At 45.0% G+C, this 16807-nt stretch overlaps 1 protein-coding gene across 4 annotated transcripts in view; it reads right to left on the bottom strand.

The window, feature by feature from the left end:
* Positions 1-16807, bottom strand: part of BOC (BOC cell adhesion associated, oncogene regulated) — a 101883-nt gene that overhangs the window by 36178 nt on the left and 48898 nt on the right. The gene's annotated exons all lie outside the window — the stretch shown is intronic.

Genomic DNA, 16807 nt, shown 5'->3' on the forward strand with positions numbered 1-16807 from the left:
AGTGCTCTGTAACCGGTAGGGAGCTTAACAGACAGAGTTGGAATAAGGGTGATGTAGAATAGTGAGGCGTTTTAACAGTGAGCTCTAGAGAAAAATTTCATTAACAGATTTATAAACTAATACCAAAAAGCAAGTTTTGGTGTCCTCTCGATTTTGCAGATACTTGTTTTAATTCTCTACTTTTCCCCAGCGAAATAACCTACTTATCTAGAACAGTGCATGAATTACCAGTGAAAGGATTTTAGGGAACTTGATCATGACATACTCCAGTTTCCCCAAATCCTTAAGAAAACTGCTGACACCCATTCTGTCCCTGCTCCAAGGAAGGAAGGAAGGGAAGGGAGGGAAGGAGGAGGCACGGAGGCAGGAAATGAACACAAAGTAATAAAGGGCAAAGAGAAGAGAAGCAGGCAAAGAGGACAGGAGGGCTGTTTCTTATCTGAGCCCAGGGTGGCTGCAGAGGTGTTTGGGTTGTAAAGTCCACAAAGCTTTTACTGAGGAAACTCAGCCCAGGCTCCCTCCTGATTAACGAGGACCAGCCAAACAATCACTGTTACTTCTGCACCCTTGGTAATTTATAGGATTCGAGATGGAAACAGACCCCAGTTATGCTGCCAGCCACCAGCCCACTTTTATAAGCAACCAGGAGAAAAGAATGTATCTGGAGGGGGAAAGGGAGTAAGAGGAAGCAGGTATCTGAAGAGGGGGAAAGGAGTTAACTCATTAATCCCCATGACAGAGCTGTAAACAGATACCATTTAATGAGCCCGAAGCAGGTCACACGGAGCCTCACCCACAAAATGCCGAACTATGACGAACACAGGGAGGGCGGGGCGGCGCTGGGGCCAGGACGCCTCCCATTCAGCAACCAGGAGAACAGAGCTGCTTCCCGGGCCAAGTTACCCGGTGAGGTTGGTCTAGACAGAGAGTTCCAAAGATATAAATTTCTGAGAATTCTGTTGTAATGATAAAAATAAAAGACACCTAAGGCGTAATTGGAATTCCTACTTGCAGCGTGACTTTGTCCCACTGGGAAATGAACAAGGTACAATTTCAAAGTTGGGTGAAGACAACAGTAAGGCCCGTTATTTTTCTTGGCAATGCAAGCATGTCTAGATCCTTCTTCTTTTCTATGTATTTTCTCAGAAAAAGAGGAGAGAGGAAGAAAAAAAAAATCAAAAACAGAGGGGAGAATAAATTCCTGACATGAATTCCTCGTTGAGGCCTAGGTACTTGCTATTTTTAAGGGTTATTTGGACATGGAAAAGAAAAGAAAATGTGCGTGAGAAATTTAACTGCTGACATACATGCTCCCACTGAAATAATCTCCACCAAGCAGACATTTTCAAAACTTTCCAAAAACAACAACAACAGAATACACTTCTGGGGTTGAGACCAATGAGAAATTATAGCCTCGGAGTATTTATTTTGTGAGAAAATTACAAACAACTGCGAATCCATCAGCAGCAGGAGGCAGCCAGCTCCACCTTCTCCCAAGAGGACGGGCTGGAGCACAGGCGCGACCAGGGCACAGGAGACCACATCTCCTCCCTGGTCACCCAGGGCACTGCAGCTGTCCTGGAAAGAAAGGGAAGCCTTCGTGGTCTTAAACACAAAGCACACCCTTTGGATATCCTACGGCCAGTAACCAAGACGAGTGAAATAGAACTTGTGATCTAGCAGATACCATAGAGAGACTTATTTCTAAAAAAGCTTTCTTTCAGTGACAAGAACAAGATCTGACAAAGTTTTTTTTGTTCCACTGTTTGGGGGGGGGGGGGCTAGACACATGAAAAAATAAATATTTCTGTCTCCAAATTACTTTTTTTGTTTTTTTGTTTGTTGCAAGGTCCCAATTCTATAGAGTTAAGATTCACTTTTCCCAAAGGTCTTTGAAGGCAGGGAGAAGTTTTGCTCGTAAGAGGTGATGCCAAATGGCTGCAGGAAGGTGGCAGGGGGTGGGGGTGAGTGCTGGCAGTCCCCTAGCCTCAAGAAAGATGGTGGCACTCCTGTTCAGAGGAATGGTACTGGGGGAAATTCCTGGGAAACAAGTGAATTTAGTTCCCAAAGGCTGAATATATGAGTTTAAATAGATTTAGGAGAAGGGTTTAAGAAAGGTCATTTTTACTTAAAAAGTTATACTTTTACCCATAGACCTAATTAAAAAGAAAGATTTTAAATTAGGAGGGACCTCAGAGAAAATAAAACAATAGCTTAGAATAACACCTCAGGGTATCGAATATTATAAATGAGAAAAGCAAGGAGCAGAGAGACTAAGTGATCTGCAGAAGGTCTCCTAGCTAATTAAGAGAGATTTAGGGCTCCCAAGTCAGGCCTTCTGACTCCTAGTCCCATGCTTTCCCTACTATCCCAATACTGCTTCCCAGCAAACAGTTTCTGAGGTCAAATCTACCAACTGCTTAGAACTACTTTTAGAACTAAATTTGCAATATTTTTGAATCTACTTTCTTATGCAGGAAAATAATGTTACCTGGATTGTTATCTGTAAGAGTAACTTTCTCTGGGGGGTCTGGGTGGCACAGTCGGTTAAGCATCTGACTCTTGGTTTCTGCTCAGGTCGTGATCTCAGGGTCCTGAGATTGGGTCCCCTGTCAGGCTCTCCACTCAGCGGGGAGTCTCCGTGTCTCCCTCTTTCTCTGCCCCTCCCCGCCTCATGCGCGCGTTCTCACTCTCTCAAATACATAAATAAATGTTTTTTAAAAACAGAAAAAGAGTAACTTTCTCTGTGGTCGTTTTCATTATTTTACCATTTACATCCAAATCTAGAACAATCTCTTACCGTTCTTCAACCCCCTTCGATAGGACTTTCTGCAATGGTGAAAACGTTCTACATTTGCCCTATCAGCACTAGTCACCAGCTACTTGTGGCTAATGTGACTGAGGAACTGAATTTTTAATGTAACCATACTGGGCAGAGCAGTTCTAGACTAATGTCTAGAATATGTACCCAGACCACTCTGATGTTAAACAGGAGAGAATAACAAAACTTTGATGTTCTCAAGTATGAGCCATACTCTAGCCAGCCTCTCAATATATTCCTAGCTTATTCTTTTTTTTTTTTTTTTTTTAAAGACTTTCTGTATTTGAGATACAGCAAGAGGAGCAAGGGCGAGAGCAAGAGCTCAGGGTGGGGGGAGAGGGAGAGGGAGAAGCAGGCTCTCTACTGAGCAGGGAGCCCGACTCGGGGGTCAGTCTCAGGACCCCGGGATCATGACCTGAGCCAAAGGCAGACACTTAATCCACTGAGCCACCCAGGTGCCCCTCTAGTCTATTCCTTAATCAGATTTTGTTTGGGTGTCTATTAAAAAATTATGATATTGTGACTTCACTATTATCAGGTAGAAAAAATATTACTGTGGTCGACCATAGAAGACAGTCTGCAAGTCACTGCATTAAAAGATGGACTCTGTCCTGAGGAACGTACACCTTGGGACGTTAAGTCAGCTGGTATTCAGCTAATCTCAAGGAGCTCCTCACTTCCCAGCGTCCTCTGCAGATGGCGTAGAGCCATGTGACTAGTGCTGGCCAATCAAGTGTAAGCACACATGTCACATGTCACTTCTAGGCTACGGCTGTGAAGAGCTAGAGAACCAGAGCACTGCTTCCATTTCTCCGCTCTCCAGTCCTGGTGATACATGTCATGTGTTTCAGAAGGCCTCACTCCAAGGTGGAAGAAGTCAAGGCAATCCAGACAGGAGAAGAAATAAACCACTGTTGTGCAAAACCACTGAAGTTTGGGGGATTCCTCTCATGTAACGACTTTAGCATTCTTTACTTTAAAACCTTACAAGTGAGAGCATAGGAGGGGAGCGTTTTCAATATTGGGTCTTCAGGAAAGGTTTCCTGGATAAAGGGTTTGGAAGGCCTCCTGCGTATGTAAAGAGCTGAGGGCAAGGCTGGTGGGAAAGGTCTGTCTGGAGGGTGGTGCCTCAAGCAGTCTGGCTGTTACAGAGGGTTTATCTTGAACAGTGGTCTCCAAACTTTTCTGATCTTGCTTTCTTAGGAATAAAATATTCTGGGCAAATATCCCTAACCCATTCATATTTATTCATAAATTAAATGCATGGGCTGCTGAACTAAAATTTAAAAAGAGTAGGTAAAAGTGAAACCATGTTTTAATGACATGTTAATCATGATTGTGTTATAAGGTAATTAAAGCTAACACCTTAGACAGAAAGCCTGGTTAGGATTGGATGCATCAGTACTGATATGGGTATAACCTCTTCCGAACAGTCTGCTTGAATGTTAATTACTTTGTTGACGGCTCATCAGATGGGATTCCAATAGCGTTGTTTTTACCTTCTTACGTGGCTTGAAGAGGATCAGCCCTGCTGCGTTCCCCTGTTAGCATGGGCTCGGATTAGCTGCATACTCTTCAGACCGTTTCTTTGCAGCAATCTCTTTAAGCCACTTGTCCTTTCGTGAGCATTAACTTAGTCAAAAGTAAATTATATAATCTGTAAATCCACTTAACAGAGAACAGGAAAACTGGGGAGTGAAAAAGCAAGTGAGGTCTCCACTGTCACACAGAGATCTCTCGCTACTGTTGTGACACATCACCCTGTGATATACAGACCAAAGGCACCACTGTCAACCTTAGTATTAAATATCAAGAAAGCTGAAATTCTTTCCTGTTCCTGTTTTAGACAGAAATAAACCTTAAGAGCATCTCTAATATTTTCCTCTAGCACTCCAGTGGAGTTTCTTACATTTCCCCCGTGGAGCTTGTACCCTATTTTGGAGACTCCCAGAAGAATGGAAAGAGGCAAGGTAAGAAACAGACTGGGTCACAACGTGGAAGACTAGGGAAAAGAGTGTGAGATGTTTTTGAGAAGGCAATAAATAAATCATCAAAGTGGCATTTGCCCATCCTGGGCTCCTCACTGACTGAACCCAAAATGTATAACAAGTTGCTAACCAACATGGACAGAACCTATTTCCACTCAGGTAAGTGGACCCCTTCACCACCCAAGGAAGGGGAAAGAAGGAATCTAGATATACTATCGTGGTTCTGGGGAGGAATCCCCCACAAAGAGAAGCCACCTCTGCCTTCTGAGTAAAGGGAAGATGTGGTCTTTTGATTTGCCCAATGGACACATCTAAATCTCTCCCACCTCCACCACTTGAGGGAAAAGTTACTAGGGAGTCACATATCTTTGTCGCACATACACCTTCCTTAAATTTCTCTTTAAGGAAATTAAAAAATCTAGCCATAAAGTGCGGTGGGGGGGGGGGGACCCACAAACCTTAAGAGAAAAGGAAAACCACTTCCTTTCTTCTACACTCCCTTCTCAATTCCCCCACCCTATTCCATATAAATTCAATTTGACAACCCTGCTAATTGGATAAACGCAGCTCCTACACTCCTAGAAAGCCATTCCCTTTTCTTTGTTTTTGTTTTTGGAGGGCTCAAAACAGGGTGACTGTGCGGTTCTTTAACACGAATTCCATCTGCTTTATTTCTCTCTCTCCATTCACCACTCCTCTTGAATATTTATGAGGCTTTCCCTCCTCGCCTATCCCCTTTCCACCCCACCTCCACCCACCTTCCTCCCTCAACCTCCCTCAATCCACCCTGCCTCCAGCCTCCTCTCCCTTCTCTCAGAGCCTGACAAAAACCCTTCCAAACGCCCCCCCCCTTGCTTTAGATAAACACAGGCAGTGTCAAGTGTGAGGAGTAGGGGGAGGTGGGAGGGGGTTCAACTGCCAGTCAAGCCCCCCACCCTTCAATGAGGCCCAGGGGCCTACCCTAATCTGCTGCATGCTTGCCATATGGGGGCTGTGTTGCCCTGGGAAACACTAACAGGCAGAACGGAGCTTAATAGAGTCCATATTCATTGTAATGCAGTGAGATAGCTCAAGCCACCACTGCCCCTTCGGTCCAGTTTCATTCTTCTGCTTTCCTCTTTCTTTCTGGTTTTCCTCCCTTTTTCTTTCTTTCGTCCTTTCAAAAGGAAAAGGTCCCCAGAGAGCTCTAACCTGGAGAGGCCTGGGCTGGCAGAAAGGCTGGGCTTGGGTTAGGAATGACAGTGCTGGGTGGGGACTGGAGTTGGTGGGGAGAAGTGAGAAGTGGGGGCTTCCAGAGGAGCCAAGTGGGGAGAGGGCACAGCACCTGCAAGGGGACATAGTGTATGTGTGCAGGTGTGTGCAGACTTGAATCTGCACACGCGGAAGAGAGAGTGTGGTGGGTAGATATGGCCCGTCAAGGACTTGGAGGACAGAAACCTTCATATTTATTCGGCTATCTACGCCTAGGTATCCCAACGCCACCCCAATCCCAGTCAATTCAAGGTCATTAAAGCCAGTGACACCTAACTCCCTGAGGTGTCAGGCCTTTGGCCAATTCCCAGCTCATCACTATTGCCTTGAAAAGTCACAGGTGGTGCAATGGGATGAAACCACTTCAAACATAAATCTCTATAGGGGCAGAAGGCTCACAGGCCTGCCACACTGAGGCCCATTTCCTTCTCTGGCTGGCCGGCACTAAGGAAGAGGTGACAGCTATAGTCTGCCTCAGCCAAACAGGGCCCTCCACGTTGAGGGAGAGGGCTGTCTAGCAGATTAAGCCTTGCTGAAAGTATATCTGCTGGAAGTGAGACTTGGGGCCCCCGGAGATCAGAAATGATCCTTCCCCAAGACCCAAAAGGAGGGCAGAGAATACAGGAGGGGAAAAGAGTACATTTCTCCCAATTTCTCGGAAAAAATAAAATTGGTACCCAGGATACAAGAAGTCCTCAAAGAGTAAAGAATCAGTTTTATAAGTTGTGAAACAAAGCTTTTGTTCTGTGACTGTAAAAGTTACAAATTTAAAATCAAGATAGAAAATAAAAGCAAAGGAAAGCAATTAAAACTTTCATGTACTCTCCTACAGAAAAACATTAACCCCATGGTGTCTGGCATGTGGAAAGAGATCAGTAAATTGTTGCTAAATGAATGAAACATATATATGTTCCTGTAGTTTTACCACTGCTGACCAAGAACGTGAAACTCTATACCCAACTAACAACTACAGCCGGGGTTCAGATGGGTGACCATCCCTTCAGAGAAGCAGAATGCTCCCGGCAAACGAACAGCAGTGGCCCAGCCATAGCAATGCCAGGATCTCGCATCAGGCCTTTCTGTTATCCGCATCGACCAAGGCCCAAGCCAGGCAGGCTGAGTCAGATAAAACTCCCCAAGGCAAGGCAGATGCTGGTGCTTGGTGTGCTTTACTTTTTTCCCTCCAAACTTGGTATCTGCCACTTGCCTTGCCACTAAGATGCATCCAAAATCTGTGGGTTCCTGAGCTCAGCCCACGGAAGACCAACTGCAGGGATATACAAAAGTTCTTATACAGCTTCTTTGCTGCTATCCTGTATCTTGATTTTAAGGCTCTATTACCCAACAACCCTACAGGAAATGGTAGACTGGATGCTTTAAGAGGTAGGTAAAATTTCAATTCCTGGCTGGAAAACCTAAATAGCATTTGGTTATCTGAAATGCTACCTGGAAGCCAGCCTCAGCATCAAATCCATTTACATCCATAAAGGCGAGAATACCTCTTCTCCAAGGACTCTAAACCAGAGAAGGTGAAGACACACAACTGAGCAGGGCTGTACAGGACTCAGAGCACTTATCTTCCCTACACAAAAAGCCTGTCCCTCCAACTTCATTTTGTCTATGTGGTCTTTTTCCCAGTTGTGCAATCCCAGCATACTGCATGTGTTACTGAGAAGTGTTCCGCAAAGGAGCGAGCGGGACACCTGGCGCTTCACTGCCAGCCAGGCCTGAAGCACTCCGCGAGCTCAGCTGAGAAGTCAAGCTCTTCCCAGGCTTCCCTGCAATGAGCACTTCGGTCAGTCATCTTACCACTGCTGTGCGTGATGTGGTTAAGAGCCAGAATGGCCAACTTGAGGAAAGTGGGGACAACTCCTCTGGTCTAGAACAAATACTTGCCTTTCACTTCATTGCTCAGAAGACACCCACTAAGAATCTGTTTATACAAACACATACTCAAATTTACCTACTCCTCCTGTCTTTCCTATATGTGATGAGTCATAGGGACTCAAAGCAGCCAGAGAAACTTGATGCAAGCCCCATATGTCATTTACAGTTTTCTAGTGGCCACATTTTAAAATCAAGTGTAAATAATTTTAACATCTTTCAACACAGTATATCCAAAATAATCTGTTAATGTATAATTAATATAAACATTATTAACAAGGTGTTTTATATTCTGTTTCATACTAAGTCTTCTCAAACTAGTGTGTGTTTTATGTTTACTACGCATCCCAGTTCAGACTGACCACATTTCAGGCACTCAACAGTCACAAGGACTAGTGGCGACTACCGCGGGCCTCTGTGGGTCTGACCCCTCAGGCTGGCTCCCTGGCGCTCTCCTCTCCCCATCTAATCCACCTCCACGTTGCCACCTACCTTCCTTCCAGAACATCAAGCTCAACCAATCAGTAAAGATGTAAGTGGGCAGCCACCACCCATTGAATAAGCGCCCCCTCAAGGCCATAATTCATAATGCATCTAATCTGATATAATCTGGACAATGGCCCTGTAAAGTAGGTAAATGGTCAACACATTTTATAAATAAAGAAATTAAAGCTCAGAGTGATTCAATATTTTGTCAAGATTACACAGATGGTGAATCACAGTCAGGATCTGAACAGCTTCGAACTCTAAAACCTTTTTGGTTCTTGTCACTCTACTGCTTTAAATAAATTACAGCATAATAACTGATGGATTGTTACGCAGCCATTAAAATGATAATTAAAAAGATCAGGTAGCAACATGAAAAATATGTAAAAGAGGCTAAGTAAAAAAACATAGATCTCGTTTTGTAAAAAGCATGTAAGCAGTTGGCTGAGGCCTAGAAAGGAACAGGAAACAAAAGCAGCTGATTTGAAAATGTGAAGGAGGTAGGAGTGATTTTTTTCCCCTTTTGAGGTTGGTTGAAAACAAACAAGCCAAGGAGCCAACAGACCCCGCCTTCCACAGCTCCCCAACTCAGTACAATGAAATAGATCCAAACGCCTTCGCACAACCTTCCAGGTCCTCTATAACTGGGCTGCCATCAACCTTTCCCAGGTCTTCCTCCCACAAGCCCTAAAATCTGTGCAAGCTGCATTTTCACACCCTCACTTCTGCCAGAACCAGCTCCTCCTTTTCCCTTCGTTCCACCAGAGGAGCTCTTAATTAGCCTTCAGAGCTTACGTCAAGTGTCACCGCAGGGTGCCTCCAGGGACTAGTCCTCGTCCCAGTTTCCACAGCACTTTGCACATTATAATGTTTCCACAGTAATTTATGTATTTGATTATGTGTGTGTCTGTGATGTGCCTTTGATCTCTACCCCCTGACACCATACTGTAAACTTCCTGAAGGCAAGGTTGTGTTCACTTTATCTTGGTATCCCGAGCATCTAAAGCCTTGGCACATCACAGGGGCTCAGCCAATGTTTGCCAAACCGAAGGGTTTGCTCAGATTAGAAATTTGAGACTGAGAAGGACTGTTAATCTGGCCCTGAACCTACAGGAGGAATGCACAGAGAAAGATACAGTTTTCAGTAGTGGAACCAAGGGGTTTTTCTAGGGGCAAACGACCAGAACCATGGCCTTTATTTTTCAAAACCACACGGCCCTTAGATCAGTGTTGGCAACCCTGGAGGGGAGGGCCAAGTCGTGGGACAGAAGTCAGTGCCTCTGCAGAGGCTCCTATGGTTTGGGGCTTCATTCAAGGACCTTTGTTTTCCTTCTTATCCCTCTTCCCAAAACAAACACCCTACTAAGCTTGAGACTTCTGGCTTCCTGCAGCCACTGAACGGCAAAGAATCTAATCTAGGAGGATTCTGTGAGTAGGTATTATCTGGCCAGCATCAATATGACCCAAGCTTGAGGTCAGCATAGAAGGAAACAGGCAGAGAGGCATGGGAGAAGGAGAAATAAGAAAGCTGTTGCATCAGAAAGAGAAGGATGTGTTGAGGCCTGAAGAGAAAGCATGGGGAGGGGAGGAGGGAAGAGGGACCAGAGCAGAGATGTGGGAAACGCAGCTAAATATGTTGAGCTCCTACTCTCTGCCAAGCCCCCCCAGTGCTGGGGGCTTCATGTAACCTGATCACTTTTAATCTTCGCAGCCCAGGGAGTGTTATTGTCCCCACTTTACAGATGGAGAGAGAGGTTATCAAAACCCTTCTCGATGCTTCATCACATGAGGACTTTAGGGGGCATCTCACATTTCCATTATAGACTTTTCTGCTAAGTGACAATGTTGAAACCCAGCAGGACCAGGTACTAAAAAGCCATGAGCCTTGGGTTGACATATGAGTTCTGCTACTTCTACCCCTGGGAATTAATCTCTGAGTCTCAGTTTACGCTCTGTGAAACGAAAATGGTAGCTGAGCTGCTACAAAGAGTTAATGAGTCTGCGTGTGAAATGAGTCTCAGTTTACGCTCTGTGAAACGAAAATGGTAGCTGAGCTGCTACAAAGAGTTAATGAGTCTGCGTGTGAAAGCAGCCTGGCACACGGCAATCATGCAACAATCTGTGGGGACAGGTGTCATGGAAGCCACTCACTAGAGGCCAAAATTTATACAGTGGCTCTGCCACCGCATGGGCTTTTAGATTAATGTACTTTAAGACTTCAAGATGTTGCATTTTAAGAACTCCAGACACGTGATACCATCTCTTTGCTTGTTCCTTCTCTGCTGTAAAAAATTAAGCAAAGTTGCTGTACTACACACATGCCTCAGAAGTTTGAGAAATATTCCTTGTTGGAAAAAAAAAAAAAAAGCACTAATACCTACACTCTGTATAGTGTTTTACAGAACTTCACAGTAGCCCCGTGGGACAAGAGATCCACAGAGAGTGCTACAGTGTCCCCAAGTTGCCAGCAAGACTTCGTTCCAGCCTCTCATGCTCTACTCAACTCGAGGCCACATTTACACCACTTAAGCTAATAACCGCTCCCCACCACCTCTCCCTCACCCTGTTTATGCCCTCTCTCTGCACTCTCTTGATGATGATAATGACGATAATGATCATAATTTCTCCGTAGTGTCTCTACATGTTCAGAGAGAAAAGGGAAAAGAGCCCCCATCCGACAATAGGTCATTTGGGACCAGAAGTTATGGAGAAGTATTTATGGAGAGGAAAACATTCCCCTGATCCCTTGGACCCCCACTCCCAACCCAGTCCCAGAAAGGAGCTCACCTCTAACCTTGTCAGTGAATGAACAAAGCCACAACAAAGCCACCTGCTCCTATCCACCTACCTGTTTCTAATTACAGCCTATGGCCAAGGCTATATCCACACAAGTAAACAATGAAGTAAAATGGTAACAGAGTGACTGGAGAGGAAACAGGAGCATCCCCTCCCAAACCTTCTGGTGCTCATGGCTGACAAAAGAGCCCGCCTAAAAGGAATTCATTAGAGTCTGGGTAGACAGCATGAACAAGGTATATAAACAGACCTGTCCTAGGGCCTGAACAGCACTTAAAGCAGATCTTAACAGCTTAATGTCCTATCTCCTAGGACAAAAGAAAAATGATCCCATTTAAGTGATCAGTGTGTAAACACAAGCCCTACTACCTAAGTAGGCCCCGGGGAAGGCTGGGACTTGATTCCATCTGAAGGTAACCACTGAAAGCAATGGAGGCCTGAGAAGAACAGGAAATATGCCAGGAAGGACACCGGAGAGCAAGCACTGCTCAGTCTGCAGCATACGCAGAACCACAGAAATCGCTTCTTCCCCAAACCCTCCAGAAAGGTAACAGGACTTGTCTCAGAAGTGTACTAAGACAAACAAGGGCATCCTACTTGATGTTCACGTTGAGAAGAGCAGGGAGTTTAGCTGGCAACCCCAAGTTCATGATGAGGAGTACAGGTCCCTGGGGCGGGCTTGGGGCAGAATTCAGGTCAGTTTAGCAAACCCCGGCTGGGTACCCACTAGGTGCCACACACGGACAGAGCGTACAGGCAGCCGCCCAGCCTTAAACAACTTGGAACCTAGTCAACTTTCAGCTTTGACAACATCTTTCTGTTATACCAAAATTAAAATGCAACATGGCCTCAGGGAAAGATCAAGATAAACCACAGATTTTACTAAATACAGGCGAGGAACCAGACCCACTAGTAAAGGCACTAGGGGACTGACAAAAGAAATGTGTCACCCACTTGAGCACCTGCACACACACTCCCTCTCTCTCTCTCTCTTTCTCGGGTCCTGCTCAGCACAGAAGGTTGGTCCTCCACTGTAGCCCCTTTCATGAGTCCCAAAAGAGTTCCCCTTTCTACCACCCACGTTCATTCCCAGCACAGTCCTAGAAGATCGAAGTACGTCAGTGAAGGTAGGAAAGAGGCTTAGAGCTAATAGAGGCCAATGAGGATCTCTTAAGCCTCAGCTTTGTCACTTGCCCTTCTCACACTGTGTCATAACTTGTTTATAAGTCTCTCTTCTGGACTCATAGTAGGTACTCAATGAATCTTTGCTAAGCTGTAAAGACCTACTTCCAAGATCTTTTCCAAGTCTGACTATTTGGTCCTTGGAGTTTGGCTCTGATGAAACCCCAAGGGTGCTCTTGCTGCAAAGCAGAGCTTGCTCGAATTGGGGAAGGTGATGCTGAGTGTCTGATATCCCTGTTCCTATCTCCCATCAGGATGTGGTTCTTATTCAGTGGAGAAGGCAGGCTGGACACAGGTCTTTCCTGTTGTAGCCTCCAAGCAAGAGGTGGGTGGGTGTGGGCTTGCCAAGGAGGAGGTGGGGAAGAAAATGCTAGGAGAAGTAGCACCTAAGGAAATGCTCTTCTGTTCAAGGCATGTCCCTTGCACCCGCTGTGTGTCAGGCAGTGGTTAGGAACCCAGCTCTGTTCCCCTAGCCAGTCCCACACTTTCCCTGTGCAAGTACCAACACACTATTTTCCATTTGCCTGGCTACTGGACCGAGTGTTCGGGATCAGGAATGGTGAGGATATTCACAAGGGTGCTGTCAGCATCTAAAACAGTTTTAGGTATTCAGCAAATACCTGTTGAGTGACCCAATGACAACCTGAGACACAGAGGTAAAAGGTCATGGCGGAGATAAGAAAGAACTGTCATCATCTAGTCAAGGAGGGAGCTTTGCCTTAGAAGCTGGGCATTTAGGAAACTCGGGGGGTTGAAAAGACTTTGATTTACTTTGTTAGGTGACATAATCACCACCAACTCCAATTAAGCTGTCACCTGCAATCATTTTCTGTGCCCACCCCCCCCCACCAATGACTAAGCACCAGGCCCATATCCACAACCTGCAAGGACTCGCAGCCGGTCTCAGGTTCTGTGACCCAGAATGAATGCCGACTGGGCTGCTGCTTCTCGGTCTATCCGGCTCTAGGGCTGATTCAAGCAAATGCTGGGCAAAATCAGCTCCAATCCCCAAACACCAACACACACACACCATCCCCTAACAGGGTCATGCGTGCTGGCAGAAAATGCGAAGCACTCACATGAAATGCTAAGCCTTGGGGCGAAACTGCTGAAGTCAGGGCCAAGACAGGAGCTCAGGAGCCGGCGCTCTTTGGTTGGCAGGTGACTGCACTGTGACATGAACAGGGTCTCTCCTAGACCTTCCCGCAAGCCAGAAACCCTTACCCTGAACTTAGAAGGAACCACTTTAATGTAAGACAATAAAATCTATAGCATACAGCGATGCTGAAGAAAAACAAATTACCTTAGTAAACCATCTAGCATACTGACTGGTACAAAGTAGTTGCTCAGTACATGACGGCCACTTATTGAATCTGAATAATTCTCGTTAGGGTTACTTTTAGGAATACTTTCATTAGTCTGATCATTGTTGCAGATTTATGCCTAGTATTTCAACAAAAGAGGGTTAAGAATAGGAAGTATCTCAGGCACCAGACACGCCCACCTGCGCTCTCTGGGCCTGTGCATTCACAACCTCTAAGATAGACCTGCATCCACACACGTGTGCGTGCACGTGGGCTCACACAGCCAGCATCGCCAGCTCCAGCTGGTAAGTATGCTTTAGAACCATGACAGTTTACTTTCTTTCCCATCTGACCTCATACAAACCCACTGTCTTCACCACCTCCCTGACCCCCAAATATACACATTGAGTCCGCAGCCCACCCCTGCTCTTTCTCGATTACAAAGCTCTTTTAAACCACCTAAAACTTAAAATAAATACCAATTTGGAGACCTGAAGCATGCTCCAGTCCATCAGTCTGTCAGTCCCTGCCTTCTGCTGGAAGCCCCCGACCCCACCTCCCGTCAGTTCTCCCCAACTTGTAAAGCACAGTGGCCTTGGTGCAGGCCTGGCACACGCAGAGAAAACAAACACATGGAGTCTTGCCAGCTGGGTCAGGCACCACTATTTACAGCAGGAGCAAAGCATGGGGAATTGGAGAAGCTTGGGGAAGGGTCAGGAACAGCGGGGGTGGGGATCGTTCTGGCCTGCATTCACCGGCTCCAACAGCTGCAGAGAGGATCCCCTGCAGAAACACTGCCACTCCCAGGTGCAAGCCATCCTGGTAGGATTCCTACCATCCTAGCGCGGGAGGGAAACAGTTTCTCCCAGGGCAGACAGCCTGCTAGCTTGCTTATTCTCGTACCCCCAGCAGCGACCGCAGTGCTCAGCACACAGTAGGAGCGTGATAAGCATTTGCTGAGTAAAGGAAGGCATGAGCTCTTTTCTTCCTGCCTACCCCACAAGATTACACCACAGAAGGCAGAGGGAAATGGGTGGAGGAGAGCTTAGCGAGGAATGCCTAAAACGGCACTTCTAAAAATCTACTGGATGTAAAAATGCGATGGCAAAATAATTTAGAGAAATGCTATGTTAAGAAAAACTAATTAGGTTTCTTTACTACAGGCCTTTTCAGAGCCTTTAATATGGTGTTATGCACCGTGAATCACCAAGAGGAGGGTAAGAGTATGCACTGAAGTCTGAACTTACTTAACCACAGGCCTGGACTTACGTGACCACAGGCCTGGTCTTATTTGACCACACTACTCTTTTTTCTCAGAGTACCATTAGTGAGGAGAATTTCATCAAATACACTTTGGGAAATGTTGGCCTAAGAGGTTCCTGGAGAATATCCAGCAACTTGTAAAACAGCATGATTCCATTTTTGTTATTTAAAAAACTGCATATGATATGTGGTGTATAGTTTTTCGGAGGTCACGAAACACTTAAATGTTAACATCATTTATCTCTGAAGATTAGGGGATTTGTACTTTTTGCATTAAATGCTTCAGAAGTATTCAAAGTGGTTAGCTACACAGTTATCACTTTTGTAATTAAAAAGACAAATTTGAAAAAAAAAAAAACAAAAGCTGCCTCCAAACAGTATGTCATCACTGGTATTTTATCTTTCCATAGGCCTGAGGACTTCATTCCCCAACAACCCGCTGGGCCATAAAAAGGCTGCTCTTTGCCCCATTTTCATCTCCGAAGAGGTATCTGTGTCCATTCTCTAACATTCAACAACTTTGGCTTATAAGGAACCTCCTCTAATTCCAGGATCTGCTGCTTCCATACAATATGGACAAGTGTTATGGAAAAAAATGTAAACACATTTAATATTCTGTTAACCTTTACAAATCTGAAATTACTTTGTTTAGTAAATTGTATAAAGTATCCATCAAGAAGTTAGTTTGCTGAAATTATCATGTTGGCCATATTAACATTTAAAGACTGCCTTTTTTCCTCCTAAATTACAAATTTCCTAATTTAACTGATTTGTAAATGTAATTAAAAGTCATCAAGATTTAATAAATATAATATACCAGGTTTTGTTGCGATATGGGATTAAGGCAGATCTTTAGAATTAGAAGAAACCATCAATCTTAGTATAAATCAAAGAAAAGTACTTGACCATTTGTTGAGACAATATACCTGAAATACCTTGTCTAACCTCTAAGCAACTCTATGAAGTAGGTGGTATTGTCATTCCCATTTTACAGATACAGCAATTGAGGCTCAGAGAGATTAACCATCTTGCTCAAGAAAAATTTCAAAGCCACGGCTTTTCTGCTTCCCCTGACTTTGGTCTTGATGTCCTTGGTCACTCCAACCAGATAGACAATGAGCTGTTTTCCGAAGAAGGAACTGTGAAAGGCTGTAAAAAACCAAAGTCAGTCTGAGTTGGAGTCATGCACTGGCTACTATGTTTTGGGAGGGACTGGTTTGGCAGATCCCACAATGCACTCTGCACTCAACTCCTCAAGATGTGTCGTCCCCAACCCCACTCAGAGTCAGTCCTGAGGTCTGAGTGCCCAAATTCCATTCAAAAGTTGGCAGCAGTGGTTTGAGTCTGGATCCAAGTTATATGCACCAGCATGTAGCAAGAGACAATAAAATTCTTCCACTTCTTAATCCGGCCTCTCTCATCTTCCTTCTGTTCTTACACAAGCATTAGATTGAAGGTTGCCAACACCGGCCGCACAGGAGAATCATCTGGGGACACTAAAACCCACCAGCGCCTGGGCAGCACCTCAGACAAATAGAAGCCCCACTCTGGAGGCGGCGCCAAGGCATCAGAATTTCAAAACTCTTCCCTGGAAACTGTAACACACAGCCAAGGTTGGCAACCACTGGGTGTCCCTGCCATGGATCTGGGGGCCATTCTGATTAAGAATGTCTATCAGAAATGCCTTGGTTACATTGGATGCCCTGGCTGGAATTGAGAATTTTGTATAAAAATGTTCCTGACTAAATTATTTTAAGGAAATTCTTCTAATTTTTAAAGCTAAAAACTTTTTTTCAATTCCAAAAACTGAATATCTTAATACATTTTAGAGA

Source organism: Ursus arctos, unplaced genomic scaffold (assembly GCF_023065955.2).
Source record: "Ursus arctos isolate Adak ecotype North America unplaced genomic scaffold, UrsArc2.0 scaffold_4, whole genome shotgun sequence".
In the NCBI taxonomy this organism is placed as follows: domain Eukaryota; kingdom Metazoa; phylum Chordata; class Mammalia; order Carnivora; family Ursidae; genus Ursus; species Ursus arctos.